This window comes from Mustelus asterias, chromosome 4 (assembly GCF_964213995.1).
Source record: "Mustelus asterias chromosome 4, sMusAst1.hap1.1, whole genome shotgun sequence".
Lineage (NCBI taxonomy): Eukaryota > Metazoa > Chordata > Chondrichthyes > Carcharhiniformes > Triakidae > Mustelus > Mustelus asterias.
Window position 1 is genome coordinate 83,526,543 of NC_135804.1, and position 23,653 is coordinate 83,550,195.

Below are 23,653 nucleotides of genomic sequence, written 5' to 3' on the forward strand. Positions count from 1 at the left end.
TCTCTACACCCTAGCTATGACCGTAACACTATATTCTGCACCTTCCCCTTTCCTTCTCCCCTATGTACTCTATGAATGGTATGCTTTGTCAGTATAGCGCATAAGAAACAATGCTTTTCACTGTATACCAATACATGTGACAATTATAAATGAAATCAAATCAAATTCCAAGAAATATAATCTTAGTTTGTGTAATCTTGCTTTGTAATTTTACTTTTGGAGTCCAGCTATCACTCTGGTAAATCTAAGCTGCATTCCCTCCAAGGGCAACATATTCTTCCCAAAGTGTGGTGCCCAGAATATTTCACATTTGATCTAAACATGGCTTTGTATAGCAGAAGCATGGCTTCTATCCCCTTGTATTCTAGTCCTCTAGATATAAAGGTCTGCATTCCAATAGCCTATTTGATTCTTTTCTGTACCTGTTCATGACATTTCAATTACCTATGTACCTGGATCCCCAAATGTCTTTCACCCCCATCACTGTTTCTAGCTTTTCAACATTTAGAAGGTATTCTGTTCTATCCTCTTTTTGGGTCCAAAGTCAATGATCTCATTTGTGCCTCCACTGAAATCCATTTCTTACAGATTAACACATTCACTTAATTTCATTTCAATATCTCTTTGAAATTTTCTGCTTCCATTTACACTACTTACAGTGCTGTCTGTCTTTGTATCATTGGCAAATTTGGATATGTGACATTCTATTACATCATAATGTGGCATTCTATTACATCATAATGTGGCATTCTATTACATCATGTCAGAGAGAAAAAGAGGGAATTAATTTTATTTAAGAGTTGTGCTTTAAAATAGTGATGTTCTGTCTATTTAAAGTCTGCGAACATTTAAAGGAAAGGCTACATTCTATATTCATCATGGTGAATAGTTGAGGCCCCAGCACAGATCCTACTGGGATGCCACTAATCACATCCTGGCAATTAGTGTACTTGCTCATTATCCCTACTCTGTCTCCTGCCACTCAGCCAATTTCATGAGAACATAAGTATTCAGAGTAGAAGCAGATTGCATGGCCTCTCGGGGATTCACTGCCATTCAATACAATCATGGCTGATCGTATTTTCTAACCAGGTCAATAAGCTTTCCTCTATTCCATGAGCTTCAACTTCAGCAAATAGTCTCTGATGAGGAGCTTCTGGAAGTCGGTATAAATAATATTCCCTGTCCACTACTTTAGATACCTCTTCAAAAAATTCAATAAGATTCGTCAGGCATGATTTAGCCTTTACAAATCCAGATCAACTGAAAATGTTCAAAGCGTTCACCTAATGGTTCAGGTCTGTGACCGTTCATCAGTTCTGATGAAAGTTCATCCATCCGAAACATTAACTGTGTTTCTCTCTCCACAGATGCTGCCAGAGCTGCTAAGGTTTACCTGCAATTTTTGTTTTTATTTCAGATTTTCAGAGTCCATAGCTGCTTATTAGTGGCTCTGGGGATTTGTCACTTTTTAGTGGCATTATTTTCTTCATTCCTGTTATTTTGTTTATGTTGATTTTGTTCAGTCCCCAACCCTGATTCAATATCAATTTCCTTGAGATGTCTTCCTTGAGATTTCCTTATCCACATTGATAATATTATCAGGATCAGTTTTTAAGGGACCCATATTGCTCTTGAACAACTTCTTTTTCCTAATGTAATTGTGAACAATTTTGTGTTGATTTTGAAAATCCTTGCCAGTTTTTTTTCGACCTCTTACTCTCTGTTTTGTCATCCTTTGCTTTATCTTTCCCACTTGCCAGGATCTGTGCTATTTTCTACATTTCGTTTGTATTTTTTCATTTGTTCATGCAACGTGGGTGTCATCGGCAAGGCCAGTATTTGTTACATATCTCTGAATGCCCTTGAGAAGAAAGTGATAAGCTGCCTCCTTAAATCATTGTAACCGTGTAGGTATATCCGCAGTGCTGTTGGGATGTAGTTCCAGGATTTTGACTCAGCAAAAGTGAAGGATTGACGATGTAAGTCAGCATGATGTGTGGCTTGGAGGGGAACTTGTAGCTGGTGGTATTGCGGGGAGTGCTTCAGTATCTGAAGAGTCGTGAATGGTACTAAAAACTGTGCAAACATCAGCAAACATTTTCACTTTTGACTTTATAACGGAGGAAAGGTCTTGATGAAGCAGCTGAAGATGGCTGGGCCTAGTCAATTAAAAAAATAAACTCTTTAGGCTGAATTTCACAGGCTGGGGTGGAGGGGTTGGTGTATATTTCCCCTCCTTACCCCACCCCCACCTTTGCAAAAGTCCGATACCAGATGGCCAACTTAAAAAAATCCTATGAGCAGGGACTTCCACCCATTAGTGTATGTGCCAGCCTGGAGAGTTCTGCTGTCCAATCTGGTTGACCAACAGTCTATAGTACTTCATTACTGGACAAGGATACATAGTTAGCTGAGTGACAGGAACCAATTCAATCATGGCTTTCAAAAGGGAATGGATAAGGATAAGCAACTGAATGAAAAAGAATTGCATGGCCTAGGGGTAGGGCCTAGAAAGTGGGACTAGATAAATTGCTCTTGCAATAGCTCGATGGGCCAAATGACCTTCTTATGTGACGTACCCATTCTATGGTTCTAAATATAAAACTGGTCTCAACCATCATGACCTTTAAATGTTCGCAGACTTTAAATAGACAGAACATCACTATTTTAAAGCACAACTCTTAAATAAAATTAATTCCCTCTTTTTCTCTCTGACAAAAAAATCAAAGCTTTAGACACTAGAAGGCCTTTTGAACTCCATCAGTTATCGTATTGTCAGCATTGCACTGAAGAAGTGAAGGTGTGGGAGAGGGGCACAAATGATAGGGTAAGTGGAAAGTGAAAGGGAGAGATGAGTAACTGGGGAGGGGAGAGGAGGGGAGAGGAGGGGAAAGGAGAAGAGAATTTGAAGAGTGAGAGGGAGAATAGAGCACAAGGGAAAGGATGATATTGCTAGTGATGTAGGTTTCAGTGGTACGATATAGAAGGGTGGAGAGTAGCATTGAAATTTGTTCCTGAAAATGGGGGAAAGGGGTTGGAAAAGACTTCAACTGGAGCAGGACTGAGTTGATTGGCCATGCTAAATTGCCCTTAGTGTCAGGGGGATTAGCAGGGTAAGTATGTGGGGTTATGGGGGATAGGACCTGGGTGGGATTGTTGTTGGTGCAGTCTCGATGGGCTGAATGACCTCCTTCTGCATTGTAGGGATTCTATGGTACAACATGATCAATGCACAAATTAAATGGAGTATTGAAGCTGGCTAATAAAATGAGTTAGAAATATGTGCAAGAAGCTTCCCCTCCTAGGTCTGTCCTTTGGGAGTGCGAGTCACTTGGTTCCGAGCTGAGGATTTCTGTGTAGAGATACACCATGGGTGTTCAGTAACTCAGTCTGACCTGTCCCCTTTGGAAAGCACTGGCTGAGTTTGAGTCATGTTGTGGCCTCACTAATGTGAGGTGATAATACTGAGCCTGTTCCACCATTCACAGATCTTTTTTTTATTCATTCATGGGATGTGGGCGTCGCTGGCTGGGCCAGCATTTGTTGCCCACCCCTAATTGCCCCTTGAACTGAGTGACTTGCTGTGTCATGCCATGTCAGAGGACATTTAAGAATCAAACACACAGCAGTGGCTCTGGAGTCACATGTGGCACATGTGGTTAACACTGCTGCCTCACAGGGCCAGGGACCTGGGTTCGATTCCCGGCTTGGGTGTCTGTGCGGAGTCTGCACGTTCTCCCCGTATCTGTATGGGTTTCCTCCAGGTGCTCCGGCTTCCTCCCACGGTCCGAAAGACGTGCTGGTTAGGTGCGTTGGCCAAGCTAAATTCTCCCTCAGTATACCCAAAAAGGCGCTGGAGTGTGGCGACGAGGGGATTTTCACAGTAACTTCAATGCAGTGTTAATGTAAGCCTGCTTGTGACAAAAAATAAACTTTAAAAATGTAGGCCAGACCTGGTAAGGACGGCAGATTTCCTTCCCTAAGGGACATTGGTGAACCAGGGTTTTTTTTTAGCAATCATTAGACTTTTAATTCCATGTTTTTATTGAATTCAATTTCATCATCTGCCATTGTGGGATTTGAACCCAGGTCCCAGACCATTACCCTGAGTCTCTGGATAGCTAATACAATGAAAAATACCATTAAAAGCCATGGTTGATTTGTGTTGCAGTGGGGAGGCAATGACGTAGATTGTCACTGGATGAATAATCCAGAGGCCCAGGGTAATGCTCTGGAAAACGAGGTTCGAATCTCACAATCGCAGCAGCTCTGAATCTAATTTACTACCTCCCTGCTAAATGCATGTATCTTAATCCAGTTTTAGTACAGATTTCCACAGAGAGGGTGGTACTGTGGGATTATTTGGAATTAATGAAGGGGTTTTCGAAAGAGTGGGACAGTGGGCTTGGTTTGGGAACGATACAGGGCTATGGAGTGAATGGGACAGTGGATTAATTTGGGATTGATACAGGGTTATAGAGAGGAGGCAGCGCAGTGGGATTGGTTTTAGAATTGATACATGGCTGTGGAGAGGAGGCAGCGCAGTGGGATTAGTTTTGGGATTGATGCAGGGCTGTAGGGAGTGGGACAGTGGGATTGATTTGCGATTGATACAGGGTTATAGAGAGGAGGCAGCACAGTGGGATTAGTTTTAGGATTGATACAGGGCTATAGAAAAATTTTGGATTGTTCTATCAGAGAGGTGGCACAAATGGTTCAACAGTTCCTGTGATGTAGATCTCTTACATTTTGAGAATATGGGCGGCAGAGTGGTTAACACTGCTGTCCACAGCGCCAGGGATCCGAGTTCGATTCCCGAGTTGTCACTGGCTGTGCGGAGTTTGCATGTTCTCCCCATGTCAGCATGGGTTTCCTCGGGTGCTCTGGTTTCCTCCCACAGTCCAAAAATGTGCGGGTTAGGTGGATTGGCCATGCTAAATTGCCCCTTAATGTCAGGGGGAGACTAGCTAGGGAAATGAATGGGGTTATGGGGATAGGGCTGGGTGGGATTGTGGTCGGTGCAGACTCGATGGGCTGAATGGCCTCCTTCTGTGCTGTAGGATTCTATGATTATTTTATAGACCTCTGTAAGATCACCCCTCAGCCTTCTACGCTCCAGAGAAAAAAGTCCCAGTCTATCCAGCCTCTCCTTATAACTCAATCCATCAAGTCCGGGACTTGATGGATTGAGTTATAAGGAGAGGCTGGATAGACTGGGACTTTTTTCTCTGGAGCGTAGAAGGCTGAGGGGTGATCTTACAGAGGTCTATAAAAATCTTTCTAGTTTAATAATATCCTTTCTATAATAGGGTGACCAGAACTGTACACAGTATTCCAAGTGTGGCCTTACCAATGTCTGGTACAACTTCAACAAGACATTCCAACTCCTGTATTCAATGTTTTGACCGATGAAATCAAGCATGCCGAATGCCTTCTTCACCACTCTGTCCACATGTGACTCCACTTTGAAGGAGCTATGACTGTTTCACTTCTAGTCTGTAGGAGCTCCCTCAGGTTATTTAAACGCAGCAGATCCTATTTCATCCTTAATCCTGAGAATTTTAAAGCTTTAGACCATGAGATTTGGCCGTTTCTTATCATAATCCTGTGTTACATTATCAAAGGAAGGTTGAACTGTTCATGGTTGAAAGCAATCTGAGATTTCACATTTTCTTCCAATGACAATCAGCTATTGCAGAAGGATAGATGGAAGCAATGAAAAGTAAAACAAAGGTTTGAAGGCAAATTGTTTTCACAAGAGGGTGTGACAGAGAATATGGGCTACCACATGACATTAGCCACATCACACCACTTAATTGTTTACGTAACAGTATAGTATTTATATAACAGGTGCAATACTATTAGAATACTGTGGGTTTTGCCATTTTACTTTATAATAGATAAAGCAATTAATTTAGCTCACGAAAGAAACTGTTTCCATTCGATTATATTGCAAGATAATGCAGCAATTATAGAGTTAATCCATTCTCAAGATCCCCAAGGTGTCGATGTTGTGCCTCTGTACTGTATCCAGATAAAATGGTTGGGTATGGATCTTGCCCTGTAATTTTCCATATCAAATAAACATGAAAGTGTTCACAGAGGCCTAGTTTTAAGCTTGTCTGTGTGTTTACCCTGCCAAAGGATGTGCAAAGGATGCACAAAACCATACAATGAGGAGGAAACGGAAATAGTGAGAAAAAAACAAATGCATAGTGATGTTTTTCTGAAAGCACTGTTTAACATTTAAAGATTCTGCTGATATTTCATGGTTGTGATAACACTAACTTTAAATGTCTTCACACTGAACATTTCATGGTTTTTCAAGCCACTGTTTTATGATCCCATTTTAGTAACCGCACCAGGATATCTCACACCATTCCATGCCAATTTCTACTTCTATTTATCTAGCTGTCTTTCTACTAATCCCAATATACAGGAGCTGGTTAGCCTTCACTGGGGAATTGTTGCTTAGCCAATCTGCAGCCGAGGCACTAGAGGCCCTACTCATCAGTCTATTTCAGCAATCTGCCCATACGGTACTTGCAGATTTATTACATTAAGGCTAAAAATAGCTGCAACCAGTGAAGCGAGACTGATGCCTTGGCTTCATTTCTCCTTAGGATATTTTGAGAGTCAGGAAAAGCTCCAAAATCACACATCACAGCAACAGTGCTGGAGCTGCTTAATTTAAATTATTCACCATACTCTTTCTGACTGCTTTATTTCCAAGCTGCTACCTTTTTTAAAATCAATCTGATCTCTCCAGTGACTATTGTGGCTATTGCTGACAATGAGTCTGTGCAGCAAAATATAACTTGCTCCCAGTTGCATTTGTTCAGTAGCATCATGTCAAATGAAATAAGCAGAAGCACACACAGAGCAGAACAAACACTTTGATTTCAAAAATAGTCAAGATCACCTGCTTGCATTACTAGTCTAAGGACAACAGTGCTATTTATATATTGTAAAGGACATCATTAAAAATGCATATCGCAGCCATACCTTGTTTGAGAATGCTGTCAAATGCTCTATAATTTGGTGTCACTCTTAATGTTCAACAGTGCAAACACACATCACATCATTTATGTATAGATATATAATAGAAAATCCAGCTTTAAAGCTACAAAATACTTCCAGTATTTCAAGGCTTCACTGGAATATTTGAATTCTTAGACAAAGAAGCAAAATTGGTTTAATGTGAAGGGTCCATCTCAACTGTCTTTTGCTTTCCTGGTCGTAATGTGATACAATAATAATGGAGTTGTTGACATGATAATCAAACTATTAATTAGTCTAAAGTAGACCTGGACATGAGGTGAAGAAAACCTACCAGTGGTATGCCTGTGGTAGCATTGTGCTTCCCAACACAAAGCACACAATATTCCTTCCCTTTATTACAATGCCACTGTGAGACATTCCCAGAACTATTTCCAATAATCTTTGCTGTAACATAGTCAAAATAGAACATAAGCTTTTTGCTAAAGTTAAACACTCCACTGTGTTTCTGAGTCCTATCTCTCTGTCCCACACCTCTATTTGTATCCTCTCAGCTTAGCTCTTCTGCGTGTCGGCTTTCTCTCTTTCCCCTTCTGAACATGAAATCTGTTCTCAGAGGAGGAAAACAGAAGAGAAGCACATTGCACATATTGGGAATTAACAACATGAGCTGTCAGCACCTGAACAGAGAAAAGACAAACAAACTGCGATCCATTGTCAAAAGGGTTCTGTGCAGGTGTCTCTTCCCGACACATTGAACCATTCTTTCTGTCTTTCTGAGGTGCTGATGGATTTGTTTGTGTGGCTCTACCAGTTTCTGCTTTTATTTCCCTTCTTTGCTGGCTCTGCCATTTAATAAAATAGAAACTGGAATCAAAACAGTAAGCCAGTTTCACTTTGTGCCTCAAATCCAACATAGCACAGATCAGTGAGAAAATGAATACCCTTGAACATTAAAGTCCAACATTAAAGTTACTCTCATGCGCGAAAAACTGTCCTTCAATCGGGCACCATGAAAGGAGGTGAGAATTGTATCCTATTTTATATGGGTGGTATAATTTAGATACGTAAGTGTATTCTTCTCCTCTTTCAGATCTTCAAGTGGAAAGACACAACTGATCCGCTCCATGATCTGTGCCTATCTGCAATTTGGTATTAAGCAAATGAAGGCAGCACAAGGTGATACCCACTGCAATCCATTTCATTTTGGGTACCTCCCTCAAAGATCCTGTTGAGGTTTGCTTAGCGAGAATCCGACAATATTATGCACTGTACATCATACACTGGATGGCACATCACCATTTAAAGCATACTGAAGCAGAATGATTTTGATTTAGGAATCACAAAATACACACGCAAGGAAAATGATTTCGGACCAATGTTTTAACAGAAGATAAATATGCTTTCTAGTCTAAAAGAAACCTGTATTTGCTCCATAGGCAATTTCTCAGAATCTGCATTGGTCTGTCTGAGAACCGAATTTTAGTTGTCATTGAGGTTGACTTTGTTGCCATTAACATATAATTGTTAGGGAACAAAATGCTGTCCAATATTTTGCACCTTCTGTCAATCTCAAACTCTTTGAATGCCAGGGGTGGCATCAATGAGATGAATAATAAAATTGTCCAATAATTTGCCTCCAATCCAGCTTTGGAAAAACACTTAGATAAATCCAATGTGACATTTCCATTTCTCTCAGTAAAATTGAGAGATCCACACAGTGTCAATATTGGGACCAATAAATAGCGAGCATCAGATTAGAGGATGGATAATTAGACATGTTTCAAGAGAAGAGAGGAGTACAAGGCCAATACTATTCATTTTGTACACAGAACAATTTTTTAGAGAATTTGATGTACTTCCAGAGATAGAAATTGAAGTAATTACGTAACAAACTTGCAGTATGCTGATGACACAATGCAACTTGCAGTAACATAAGAAGTCCTACAAAATATCGTAGATCAAATGAAATCTAGAAGTCTAGAATATGGATTGAATATGAACATCAGAAAACAAGAATAATAATAGAAAAAATACATTAGAAGAAACTAGAGTGAAGATTGAAGTTAGTGGTGTCACACTGGAACAAGTAGATAAGCTTGTACATTCAGGACGAATGATAACAGAAAATGATAGATGTGATGCAGAAGTCAGAAGGATAGGGATAGCCGGATGTAATTTTATGAAGGTGAAGGACATGTTAACAATAAGAATACACAAGCTTCTAATCAAGAAAAAGCTCATAAGATTCAACATTCCATCCACTTGCCTGTACACGTCAGAAAACTGGGCAACCAAGATTGGTGGAAGAAAATAGAAGCCTTTGAAATGTGAATGCTAAAAATGCCACATACAGACTATGAGACAAATGAAGGGCTGCTTGAAATTGCAGGAACAAAAAGAACTCTTAAAAAATGATATCCAGAAAAGAAAAATATCAGTACTTTGCCCACTTGATCAGAGCTGAATCATTACAGAAATTTCTTCTGGAAGCAGCAGAAAGAAGGGTCGACCTAAACATACTTGGGTCACAGATGTCACAAGAGTGGTTGCAGATGAGCTGCAGTAGATGCATGGGGATGGAGCAAGACTGATGAATGTGATATACCATGACAGCAGATCTCCTAGGTGCAGTAGCTACGTGCAGTAGTAGCAGTAAGATTGTCTATTTGGACAAAATGCCCAAAGGCAACAGGAATTGTACCGAGGTGTCACAAACTCATTTTACTTCTGCTCTTGGTATACACAAGCTGGTAGCATGAGTCATTTTAAATGGCACCAGCTAGGTTATAGTTACTGTTTACAAGTGGGGGTTCCTCTCAAAAGTGGAGTCTACTGTTCATGAACATGCCTCTTCTCATTTCATAATTTGGACACTGGTGCCCTTTTCTTTACAGGTTGCTGGAACACTCATTTTTGTTACCAATATAATCCTATCTTTTTATCAATCAGTTGGAGCACCAAATTTGCTCTTATAGGTGTGTAAGAATGAAAATTCCAATGGCCATTATAACATGCTCCTACATTAATGCAGTCCCAGCAAATACTGACTGGACCATTGCTCTTTGAGTGCTCTCTGTGCAGTAATGCTGTAGCACTGAGTGCTTGCATACTTATCATGTAATAGGCTCCAAACAGGCCTAAAAGTTTGCAAATCTGGGGACAGTGTGTATATTCATTGCTGATTGGTGTCTCAAGTGCTGCCTGAAAAAGCAGTAAGAGACTTGCACTGATTCTCAGATGGAAGGCCTGCCTTATCTTATGCCCAGGAGGCAGTTAAGAGGATAACATTGGGCCTTTCTCACAACTGAGTATTTTGGGATAAGATGTCCCATCTGTGAGAACAACCCCACCCCGCCCCCACCACTGAAGTCCAAGGATCATGTAGTAATCCAGGAAAAAGGTAAGTGCTGTTGGGGAGATCTTGTGGGTTGGGGGGTCAAGGGATAACAGCGTCCATGGGGGTCAGCAGCAAGGGCAGTGTGGGGGGGGGTTGTTGTCAGTGGTGATTCCCCTGCCCATGTCATCAATCATGCTTAATGCAGATCAAGGAAACTCCCCTCCAGCTGACATGTTGCCTACACAAGTTTACCACTCATGTGGCTACATAACAATAGGTCCACGTCGAGCTGGGAAGCTTACAGTGGAGGTGGGAAGAGCCTTTAAGTGGTGATTTATTGGCCATTTAAGGTACTCAAGTGGAGCCAGGGCAAGAAAGTCAACCATAGGTCTTCCCTCACAGAACTTACTTTCCATAGAGGTGGAACAGCATCGGTATCAGTCCCATCACCAACCTAACAGATCTGCTGGCCCTTCTCCCTTCTTCCTCGCTGCCTTGGGAGGGGGTGGGGGGGCGGTCAGAATATTCAGGTCAGTGTTTTGGATACTTTGTGCCCCATGAAACAGACAGTCAATGGAAAGCTGGTTCTCATTTGTTAAGTCAGTTCATTTTCTACTCACTGAGTACTCCTGGTGCACAGGCTCAGAGTTTATAAGGCCGGCAGTGAGATATCTCATTCTTAAAGGGCCAAGGACAATCCTTAAAAGGGAAACATTCTCTAAAAAAGTTGACAGCAAGGCGCCGAAGTATATGGGATCCAGCTTTAAGTAACTAATTTAATTTCTTGAGAAGCTGTGAAATAACTGAAGTGGCTACCATATTAACAGATAGAAACAGCCACAAAACACACACAGCAGCAGCTGGCAGCAATTCACTCTCAAACACTAAAGGACCCAACATAGGAGAATGGGCTTTCCGCTGAGTGCCTGTTTCAAATGTACACAAAGAGCCCTATTTTACCATTGCGTCGCGCCCATTTTCGGGTGCGAAAACGTGATGAAGTCGGGTGTGAGGCCATTAACGTGATCCGCGCCCACGTCCGCGCAGCTGGCCACTTTACCAAAACCCGGGAATGGCCGCGATCCGCTTTGCACCCGAAATGGGCGCAATGGCGACTTAAATGTATTTGCATGTATTTCAATTGAATTAATGAACTGCCCACCCAACTTTATCAGCATTTCCCCCTTTACCACTGCGTTCGCCGATCCGGAATTGCACCAAAATGAACCTGCTGAATAAAAGTCTGAATCGGGCGCTCCAGGTGCTGAAGAGCGAGTTCAGAGCTTCCAACGCTCTCTGACTCAGATCAATGGTGGGGGGGGGGGGGGAAGGGAGGCAGGTCAGATCATTCATATTGGTTGGGGGGACGGGGGGGGGGGGGGGGGGGACGGGGGGGGGGGACGGGGGCGGGGATACGTGAGGCCAGATCGTTGTCTGGTTGGGAGGAGGAGGAGGCAGGTCAGATGAATCTCAGTGGGGAGGGAGGCCCGATCGTTGTCCGGTGGTGCGGGGGGGGGATCATTGTCGGGTGGGGGTGGGCTGATCGTTGTCTGGTTGGGGGGGGGGGGGGGGGGGGCTGATCGTTGTCTGGTGGTGGGGAGGGAGGGCTGATCATTATCTGGTGGGGAGGAAGGAGGAGGCGGATCAGATGTTCCTCTGGGGGGAGGGGGAGGAGAGTGAGGCCAGACCATTCTCTGGGGGGGGGGCAGGGTGTGAGGCCAGATCGTTCTCTGAGGGGGGGGGGGGGGGGGGGGTGAGTGAGGCCAGACCATTCTCTGCGTGGGGGGCGGGGGAGGGAGGGGAGTGAGGCCAGATCGTTCTCTTGGGGGGGGGGGGGGGGGGGGGGGTGAGTGAGGCCAGACCATTCTCTGGCGGGGGGGAGGGGGGAGGGGATTGAGGCCAGATCGTTCCCTGGCGAGGGAGGGGGAGGAGGGAGGCGGTAAGATGTATCTCTGGTGGCGGGGGGGGTGGGGGAGGCCTAATCGTTCACTGGTGGGGGGGGGGGTGGCAGATGGATCTCTGGTTGGGGGGAGGGGGGGTCCGCTGCCACTTTGCGGGCGATCGGTGGAGGGGAGAGGGGAAGGGGGCAGGGAGTCGCGATTGGTCTGGGTAGTGATGGAGCGTGGGAATGGATAAGGGGGACAGTGATGTCTGTGGGGACCATTGCTCCCACCTTTCGCTCCTGAGCCGCTTTCTGCGGCTCGGGAGCAATCTGACACGGGCGCGCTTTTACAAATTTTTTTCCAACTGCGCATGCGCAGTTCAGAGCTCCGATCGTTCCGGGCATGCTAAGCCCCGCCTACAGCGCAATTCAGACTCGCAGTTTTTTTTTAGGCTGAGTGCATATTGGGGCGGGGGGGGGGTCTGAAAGCAGATTCCCAAGTTGGATCTGAATTACGCCCAGATTCAGCACTTAGAATGAAAATGGTAAAATCAGGCCCAAAGTGTCCAGAACATTGTCCCTAAATGTGCACGTAGTTTAAGCCTGTTAGAAGGTTATTGCATGATACGTCACTTCCATTATTCTGTATCTAATATGAATCAGGTGGCTTGTGAACTCATCAGTTCCTAAAAGGGCAGGAGATTTGTTGTGCCTGACCCATTGCACACGGCCCAAAATCCTCTGGGCTAAATTGCCACCTTGGGTGGTCAACATAAAACAAACATGGGTGAAGACACTTTGGATTCAGTGGCTTTATCATCGAATCTTCATGTTTCACTTACACCATCCTGAACTGGGCGAAAATACTGGCTTCCACAGAGTCATACCAGATTCGTAATATTAACTCCATTTCTCTCTCCCCAGATGCCACCAGACCTGCTGAGTTTTTTCAACACTTTGTTTTTATTTCAAAATTTTGCTGCCTAACCAAAGAGACTTTTAATCAATGTGTCCGAGTTAGGTTCCATTCCCCTACCTTCTCAATCAACAAAATACGCACACACTTTACAATATAACGTCAGCTACAAAGTGGAATTACACAATTGTAGCTGGACAAGGGAGCACTCTGACAAATCATTTTTGTTCTACTTGTCCAATTTGGTGTAGAACTGCTCGGTACTTCAGACCTCCTCAGAGTCAGAGCACATATGTTGTAATTTCACTCTGAACAGCACTAAACTATTCACAATTTAGCACGAGTTCTACACTCCAGCACTACACAACAGCCATCCTGGTGCAGCAAATAACAAAGGAAATTAATCTTCAAAGCTTACAGAGGCGAACACTTGATTTTATATATCGGTAACCAGCAAAGTTGTGCAATATAAGTTCAGTCAACTAAATAAGACTTCTTCCTTACTGGTGCACCTTAATTTTGGCTTATTTAATTAAAAAAGCAGGGCTTGTAAACTGAAGTTCAAGATCAACATTAAAACATTGTATGTATCAATGTTCCATGTGTGAAGATCTTTGAAGAAAATAAAGATTTAAGAATGGTCTATAATAAAGAATAAAGAAGCTTGGATAACATAAAGTTTGAAGAATGGAATGAAAGAGGAATTGATACAAGTGCAGCTGTCAGAAGGCTTTTTTTAGATATGTGAACTAGCTTGGCAGCAGAGAAACAAGTGTCTACAATTTACACCAATATGCTACAAACCTAGTCCAAGGAGTTGTTTAGATAGAATAATATCAAAAGAAAAAAAACTGTATATGTGTAGCAGGATTAGTTCTGTACTGGAGGAGAGACAAAGGAGATGACAACAACTAGTAAGTAGTCATGGCCATAGCCACACCCAGCTGAGAAGCAGAATTCTCCCAAAGCACAGAACTCTTTGCTGTTTGAAATCCTTATAGAAACCCTACACTGAACCAAAGTAAAGCTGCCTAAACCTGAGGATAACACGTGTGGTAACTATTTTCTGGATTTACCTCAGAGTTATATGATTTTGGACAAGGGACTTTCCTCGGAGTTCGGTAACATAGGTTAAAAAGACTAGGGGCTAATTCCATTAGATACTGTGTGTGTGTAGCCACTATTTTAGTATACATTTGTTTGGTATTGTGGATTTTCCTGTGTGTTTTCATTTAATTACATTCTTTTATTTGAATGCTAACAGCAAGATTGGATTTTCCTCACTGGTTTGCATATCGTTCCTCACATTGTACCAAACTGCAAAATACACATTTAAAAACCAGTATTCCAAGTTATCCTTCTTTTTGGGATACCTTTGCATCTAATATCAGTGGAGTCCTTAACACATATAGGGACAGGAGCAGGCCATGTAGTCCTTCAAGCCTGCTCCAGCATTCAATACAACGTGTGTCTGCAAAAAAATAAGAATTTTAACTTCAAGCTCTTTATAATATTTTCCTTGTAACAAAGATCATTCAACAGCTTTAGAGAAGACAACATGAATAAAACTGTTGTTTCAGTGTAAAAGGTATAGATCACACAGAGAGGCAGTCAGTCTCAGCCCATACAAACAGAAGATCTGTGTTCAATCCTTATTTTTCACTGCTTTGGACCAAGATCAATTTTCCCCTGGAGTGGTCACAGTGCCTATCAATGGACAGGTGCAGTTTTCTGGGCAAAATAAAACCTTGGTGCTTCTCACGGTTTCAATTTAGTACAATTCAATTTTCTACCACTTGTATTTTTTAAATACTTGTAGCTTTTTCATCACCGTTTGTTTTTATATTCAATATCCTGAAACCAGCTTTTTTATGAAGCACAATCACATAAATACTTCACTTATCAGTTGGGAGTGGCAGCAAGCAATGTAGACTGCTTCTTCAACCTTTCGCTAGTCACATTTAAAACATTCAGCTGAATGTTGGTTTCAAGGCCAACTCCACTTTAATTATATTTATGGATGAGCTGAAAGGTCACACAATTAAAATGATATTTTGCTCTGAGCTCAGCTGGGTAAAGTGACTGGTGTCATAAAGTATGGATGTGCCCAGTAACAGCCTAACCTTACATCAATAAGCCTCACTTGAAAGATCTTGGGTTTTTTTTCCCCTGGGCTATTTGATTGGTTAAAGCTATGTGGTGAAGTGACACAATATTATGGTTGGAGCATTAAAAAAAAAATTCCTCGTTAATAGGAAATAAATTTATTCAGACTTGGCACAATCAACTAGGCGAGATGGCGTAAGATAGATGGAGTAGATTCAAGAAGAACGTTTTCACTTAAAGGGTAATGCAAACCTCAAACTCTGGCCCAGATTTTTGTCTCTGGGTCAGGTGTGCAGAGTTTAGAGATTTTCCAGCTCAGCTAATCTGACCTTTAACATCGCTTCTCGGCCTTTTGGCTAAGATCAAGTGTAGTATGGTCGGCAGCCCATGGTTGGCCGCACTTGGTTGGGGTCATTAGGTTACACTGAAGCTTCATATGTTTCATATGAAGCAATTTTTTAAAAGTGGCATCTTGGCCTTTTGGCTAAGATGCAAATGAGCTCAAGTCTTGGAGGAGGAACCTCCCCCTTCTCCAATCAGCTTGGCTCATGTAGATCAGGCCCAGGACAGGGTGTTTTGGTCGCTCGCCCTGTCTTGTCAGCCTGGATCTGAAATGTCTCAACTTGTTGAGACTCTGAATTGGATTTGATTTGATTGAATTGGAAAAGTATTTTAAAAAATTTTTTTAAACCTGACCTTTAACAATGTCCTCCCATAGCTCAGACTTTCATTTCGGGTTGGGGAGGAAGGTTGAGGGCTGAAATAAGAAGTGGGACAGGCAACCCCAGAACAAATGCAGAGGCTATCGGATGTGGAGGCGGCCTGGGTACCTCTGTGCTCCAACACTGTTTAAATTGAGGAAAACACCGTTCCAGCCCAAACCCTCACTCAACCACATACTCCCTATGATTTACCAATGCTAATCTATTCCAACCCATAGCCCATCATATCCTCTATGCCAATCTATGCCCATACCTACCCACGTGAACCCTCATCCTCTCTATGCCAACATATGCCAACCAATGCTCCTCACACACCACCTTTTGCTCTTACCCCCTCCATACCAACTCACTGAGTATCATTGGACATCTCCTAGGTAGCTTTGACAGTTTTGATATTTCATATACAGCTGGATAGTTCCTTGACAGTTCCTTTCCAAATGAATCCACCAAGCCCAGACCTCCTCTTACCCAGTCTGCTCTGCCCACTCAGAACATAAGAACTAGGAGCAGGAGTAGACCATCTGGTCCCTCGAGCCTGCTCCGCCATTCAATATGATTTTTTCGTGGACTCAGCTCCACTTAGCCGCCAGTTCACCATAACCCTTAATTTCTTTATTGTTCAAAAATCTATCTTTGCTTTAAAAATATTCAATGAGGTAACCTCAACTGTTTCACTGGACAGGGAATTCCACAGATTCACAACCTTTTGGGTAAAGAAGTTCCTCCTCAACTCAGTCCTAAATCTGCTCCCCCTTATTTTGAGGCTATGTCCCCTGGTTCTGGTTTCACCTACCAGTGGAAACAACCTCCCTGCTTCTATCTTATCTATTCATTTCATAATCTTACATGTTTCTATAAGGTCCCCCTCATTCTTTTGAATTCCAGTGAGTATAGTTCCAATCTACTCAGTCTCTCCTCATAAGCCAACGCTCTCAACTCCAGAATCAACCTAGTGAATCTCCTCTGCACCGCCTCCAATGCCAGTATATCCTTTCTCAAGTAAGGAGACCAAAATTGTACACAGTACTCCAGGTGTGGCCTCACCAGCACCTTATACAGCTGCACCATAACCTCGTTGTTTTTGAACTCCATTCCTCTAGCAATGAAGGACAAAATTCCATTTGCCTTCTTAATTACCTGCTGCACCTGTAAACCAACTTTTTGCGATTCATGCACAAGGACACCCAGGTTCCTCTGCAGAACAGCATTTAAATAATTTAAATAATAGTCCATTTTGCTGTTATTCCTACCAAAATGGATGATCTCATATTTACCAACATGGTACTCCATCTGCCAGATCCTTGCCCACTCACTTAAACTATCTATATCCCTTTACAGACTTTCAGTGTCCTCTGCCCTTTACTCTATCACTCATCTTAGTGTCATCTGCGAACTTGGACACAATTCCAAATCATCTATGTAAACTGTAAACAATTGCAGTCCCAACACTGATCCCCTAGTCACTGATCGCCAACCAAAAAGCACCCATTTAACCCCAATCTTTGCTTTCTGTTAGTTAACCAATCCTCTATCCATGCTAATATATTACCCATAACACCGTGCACCTTTACCTTATGCAGCGGATTTTGGTGCGGACCTTGTCGAATGCCTTCTGGAAATCCACTGGTTCCCCATTGTCCACTGCGCTCGTAATGTCCTCAAAGAATTCCAGTTAAACATTAGTTAAACATGACCTGCCTTTCATGAACCCATGTTGTGTCTTCCCAATGAGACAATTACTATCCAGATGTCTCGCTATTTCTTCCTTGATGATAGATTCAGGCAATTTCCACACTACAGAAGTTAAGCTAACTGGCCTATAGTTACCCACCTTTTATCTACCCCCTTTCTTAAACAGTGGCATCACGTTTGCTGCTTTCTAATCCGCCGGAACGCCCCAGAGTCCAGCGAATTTTGGTAAATTACCACTAGTGTATTTGTTATTTCCCCCACCATCTCTTTTAGTGCCCTGGGATGCATTCCATCAGGGCCAGGAGACTTGTCTACCTTTAGCCCCATTAGCTTGCCCAATACACACACACTTTACAATACAATGATTGTTTATAGGTCCTCTCCTGCCATAGCCTTCTTGTCATCAATTTTTGGTATGTTATTTGTGTCTTCCACAATACCAAAATATTGTGACCCAAAATGCCTGTTCAGTAGAGGTAGTTGGTGATTTAAATGGCCAGCTGCCTCCACGATCTGTGCTTGCATGAACTCCAGATAGATTCCAGTCCCATCCCCAGGAAGATGGGAAATGCTGGCTTCAGGGACGGGACTAAGAAAATTCGGACATTTCTAGGTTGCTGTAACTACAAAGCTGAAAAAGATAGCTTTTTATTAAGTGTTCCCATCTTACTGAGAAACTCTAAAAACTCTGCTTACGTTTTGATAGCTGTAACAAATTCCATCATAGCAGATGAAACACTCAGAAGATTCTGAAACAATCAACAACATTCTAGAGAAAACAACTCACAAACATTCTAAAAAAAACAATTTGCCCGATCTCTCAATATTAATGCATCTTTTAAGAAAAAACTCCAAGATTTGGAAACAAATTCACATCTTCACCAAAAACGAAACAGTTCTTCCTTGAGCCATTCCCTATCTGTGTACCAAGCTTCAGTGAAATCAGTCCATTTGTTTTAGAAATATACTGTTTACAGATAAACTGATTAACATACAAGCCAAAAACATTACCTTAGCCCACCTTCAGTAGCATTCGCTTTGTCAATCTGTATTATAGCTGACTGAGAATCTGGATTTCTGAAGGGCAGACTCCACTCCAACACAGCAAGTGGAATCTCTCGACCCTGCAAACTTTCACTCTCATAAGGGGATGAGGCAGTCTAAGGGTTAGAGTCCACAGGGATATCACACATGACCAGATGGGACATCAGCATTGACTGTCTGTCAGCCACATTAAGCTAACTATCGCATGTAAATTCTTGCACAACAGTGCCTTAATCACTAACAGGAGATGACAAGGACAAAAGGCATGCATGCTTCTGAACTGCTCTATCATCCACTGTGCTCACAGTTAATCCATCTGTCTTTATAGTCATAGAAGCATGGAAACAGGCCCTTCAGCCCAACTTGTCCCTTTGTTTTTAGTCACTAAGCTCGTTCCAATTGCCCGCATTTGGCCCATATTCCTCTACAGCCATCTTACCCATGTAAACGTCTAAATGCTTTTAAAAAGACAAAATTGTACCCGCTTCTACGACTACCTCTGGCAGCTTGTTCAAGACATTCACCACACTCTGTGTGAAAAAATCGCCCCTCTGGACACTTTTGTATTTCTCCCTTCTCACCTTAAACCTATGCCTTCTAGTTTTTGACTCCCCTAACTTTGGGAAAAGATATTGACTATCTAGCTGATCTGTGCCCCTCGTTATTTTATAGACCTCTATTAGATCACCCCTCAGCCACCTACGCTCCAGAGAAAGAAGTCCCAGTCTATCCAGTCTCTCCGTATAACTCATACCATCAAGTCTCAGAGCATCCTGGCAAATCTTTTCCGCACTCTTTCTAGTTTAGTAATATCCTTTCTATAATAGGGTGACCAGAACTGTACACAGTATTATTTCAAGTGCGGCCTTACCAATGTCATGTACAACATCAACAAGACGCCCCAACTCCTGTATTCAATGCTCTGACCAATGAAACCAAGCATGCCGAATGCCTTCTTTACTACACAGTCCACCTGTGACTCCACTTTCAAGGAGCTATGAACCTGTACCCCTAGGTGGCTTTGTCCTATAACACTCCCCAAAGCCCTACCATTAACTGAGTAAGTCTTGCCCTGGTTTGATCTACCAAAATGCATCACCTCGCACTTAGCTAAATTAAACTCCATCTGCCATTCGTCAGCCCACTGGCCCAATTGATCAAGATCCTGTTGCAATCTGAGATAACTTTCTTCACTGTCCACTATGCCACCAATCTTGGCGTCAGCTGCAAACTTACTAACCATGCCTCCTAAATTCTCATCCAAATCATTAATATAAATGACAAATAACAGTAGAAATCATAAAAACCCTACAGTACAGAAAGAGGCCATTCGGCCCATCGGGTCTGCACCGACCACAATCCCACCCAGGCCCTACCCCCATATCCCTACATATTTTACCTGCTAATCCCTCTAATCTACGCATCCCAGGACACTAAGGGGCAATTTTAGCATGGCCAATCAACCTAACCCGCACATCTTTGGACTGTGGGAGGAAACCGGAGCTCCCGGAGGAAACCCACGCAGACACGAGGAGAATGTGCAAACTCCACACAGACAGTGACCCAAGCTGGGAATCGAACCCAGGTCCCTGGGGCTGTAAAGCAGCAGTGCTAACCACTGTGCTACTGTGCCGCCCAACCCTGATCCCTGAGGCACACCACTGATCACAGGCCTCCAGTTTGAAAAACAACCCTCTGTCTTCTGTCATCCAGCCAATTTTGTATCTATTTGGCTACCTCACTCTAGATCCCTACTATGCGGTACCTTGTCAAAGGCCTTGCTAAAGTCCATGTAGACAACATCAACTTCAGTGCCCTCATCTACCTTCTTGGTTACTCCCTCAAAAAACTCAATCAAATTTGTGAGACATGATTTTCCACTCACAAAGCCATGCTGACTGTCCCTAATCAATACTTGTTTCTCTAAATGCCTGTACATTCTGTCTCTCAGAATACCTGCTAACAACTTACCCACTACAGATGTGAGGCTCACCGGCCTGTAGTTTCCAGGCTTTTCCCTTCAGCCCTTTTTAAACAGAGGCACGACATTTACCACCCTCCAATCTTCAAGCACCTCACCTGTGGCTGTCGATGATTCCAATGTCTCTGCGAGGGTACTCGCAATTTCCTCCCTAGCCTCCCACAACATCCTGGGATACACTTCATCAGGTCCCGGGGATTTATCTACCTTGATGCGCTTTAAGACTTCCAGAACCTCCTTCTCTGTTATATGCACACTCCTCAAGACATCACTATTTATTTCCCCAAGTTCCCTAATGTCCATGCCTTTCTCAACAGTAAATACTTATGAGAAATATTCATCTGGGATCTCACCCATCTCTTGTGGATCCGCACATGGATGACCTTGTTAATCCTTAAGAGGCTCTACCCTCTCTCTAGTTACTCTTTTGCCCTTTATGTATTTGTAGAATCCCTTTGGATTCTCCTTTGCTTTATCTGCCAAAGCAATTTCGTGTCCCCTTTTTCCCCTCCTGATTTTTCTCTTAACTCTTCTTCTACACCCTCTATACTCTTCAAGGGATCCACTTAATCCCAACTGCCTATGCATGTCATGTGTCTCTTTCTTCTTGACCAGTGCCTCAATATCCCAAGTCATCCAGAGTTCCCTACTTCTACCAGCCTTGCCCTTCACTCTAAGAGGAATATGCTTACCCTGAACCTGGTTAATACATTTTTGAAAGCCTCCCACTTACCAAACGTCCTTTTGCCTGCCAACAGACTGCCCCAATTAATTTTTGAAAGTTCCTGTCTGATACCATCAAAATTGGCCTTGCCCAATTTAGAATTTTAACTTTTGGGCTCGACCTATCGTTCTCCATAGCTATCTTGAAACTAATGGAATTATGGTCACTGGTCCCAAAGTGATCCGTCACTAACACTTCTGCCACTGCCCTCCTTCCTTATTTCCCAAGAGGAGGTTATGCAGAATAAGGTCTCACATAAAAAAAGGGAGAGAGCCAAGACCATTGGGAGAACCCTAGAATTGTGGACCTTCTTACCATTCGAGGAACAGTCCACAGAGCTGACTGGTAAAGAAAGGAATTATACCTGCGCAGCCAGCGAGATTGGTCTCCCCAACAAGCCTTGAGGGTACATCCAACATACATCGACAACATACAGGGCAATGACCATGAGTGGTGAGTTTGCTTCATCTATCACAATTTTTCTCTTCTCTCTATTCCAAAAAGTATTAGGCCTCGGACCACCTATGAAGAAGAAGCAGACCTACCCTGAGATGAAGCACAATAATTGTGTGCACCTGCACCCTCCACCAGTGCAGGTACATGCACCTTGGTGGAGCCTAGCTCTGGAGTAGATTCGGGGTTACTGTCTGGTAATTTCCTCACTCATATGTGTCCATAGCAGGTAGAGACATTGGCAGCAGAGGCCTCTTAGAGACCTGGCCCCTGCTGAGTCCAAGTCTAATGACGAGCCTCTACAGTCAGCCCTGAGGGAAATGTTTGAGATGCAAAGACAGGCAAGGGAACATCAGGCAGAATTTTCAAAGGCTGTCAGCAAAGTGAAATGATGGCGAAGCCCGTCCACATTCTGTCTGTTGTTGTGGCCCTGGCACGCGGGGACATCAAAGTCTCCATTAGAATGATGGCAGTCACCTTGGTTAGGTGTATTGGCCATGCTAAACTCTCCCTCAGTGTATCCGAACAGGCGCTGGAGTGTGGCGACTCAGGGATTTTCACAGTAACTTCATTGCAGTGTTAATGTAAGCCTTACTTGTGACTAAGAAATAAACTTTAACTTTGGTCCAGCAGTTTCTGCCAGATTTGTGCTCAGACCTGCACACGATTGCTCTAGCCATGGGTGTATTCCAGTAGTGGTTAGGTGAGGGGGGAACAGGCACTTTCTGCTCCATGTGGGAGCTGGGAACATTTCCAGTGTGTGTGCAGAAAGCTCTCTAGTTACAGCTCCTGGAAGCCTAGGTGCCCCTTCTCCTCAAGAGAGGGGCCACTGGACACCCAAAGCAGGGGAGGAGGCTTGTTAGAGTCAACACCTTCAGCATCCTCCTCGGCTGAGGAGATACCTATGTCTCCCTCTGGCAACACATCCCCATCTTTACAGTATAACGTTGTACAGGATGCAGCAAACAACAATTCAGGACACTCCCTGTGATGAGTATTGGAGAGATCCTCTGACTGGTTCAAACATCAGGAACATATCTTCAGGAGGCCAATAGTTTCCTCTATTAAGGACATTGTGGCAGAATGTGCCTCATTCTATGTCTCTTCAGATGCACTTAGTGGCCTATGAAATGGCATCATTAGCTTTGTATCCTTTGCACCAAGAAGCCAATACTCCAGGCACAAAAGCCCCTCAAAGATCTCTCTGGCACCTGCTAATGACTGAAGATGTAAAAATTGCAAGAGCTCCCTGAGTACCTCGCACAAAAATACAGGATTCACTTTCTGTGATCACAGATTAGCATAGTTCAGACAGTGAAATCTTTTTCTATTTATGTATCTCATTGGCTGCTGCTCGGGAGTTTTCAAGGACACATGTAGTGTCGATGGCACCCTGCCTCGTGAGAAACCTGAGATTGCAGTGAATCCCATAGTTCCAGCAGCCTGGCTTGCTTCGTCCATGCAGAACTGCACACAATGGTGAGCTTTATTGAAATGGGCATTTGTTACCCTCTACATACATTTGTTTATCACTGATTGTGAGATTCCACAAAGGTCCCCAGTGGAGCCCTGGAAGGATCCACTGCAATAAAGTTCACTGTGGCGGTCACCTTCAAAGCAAACAGTATTGGGAGCTCTCCCAGTCCGTGTGGCATGGGTTCCTCATGAAGAAAGTGGCCAATATGAGCTATGGCACTGTCTTTCTCTCATCTCTATATAAGAGCTGTGTCTTCTATAGATCTTTGGATGCCCGAACAACTCTGGTTAAAACTTTGAGCAAGATGTTGGTCA

At 43.2% G+C, this 23,653-nt stretch overlaps 1 protein-coding gene and 1 pseudogene across 1 annotated transcript in view; one reads left to right on the forward strand and one right to left on the reverse strand.

Annotated features, from left to right (window-relative positions):
* Positions 1–23,653, reverse strand: part of LOC144492818 (connector enhancer of kinase suppressor of ras 2) — a 751,457-nt gene that overhangs the window by 215,945 nt on the left and 511,859 nt on the right. The gene's annotated exons all lie outside the window — the stretch shown is intronic.
* On the forward strand, positions 15,583–15,757 carry LOC144493283 (U2 spliceosomal RNA; annotated as a pseudogene).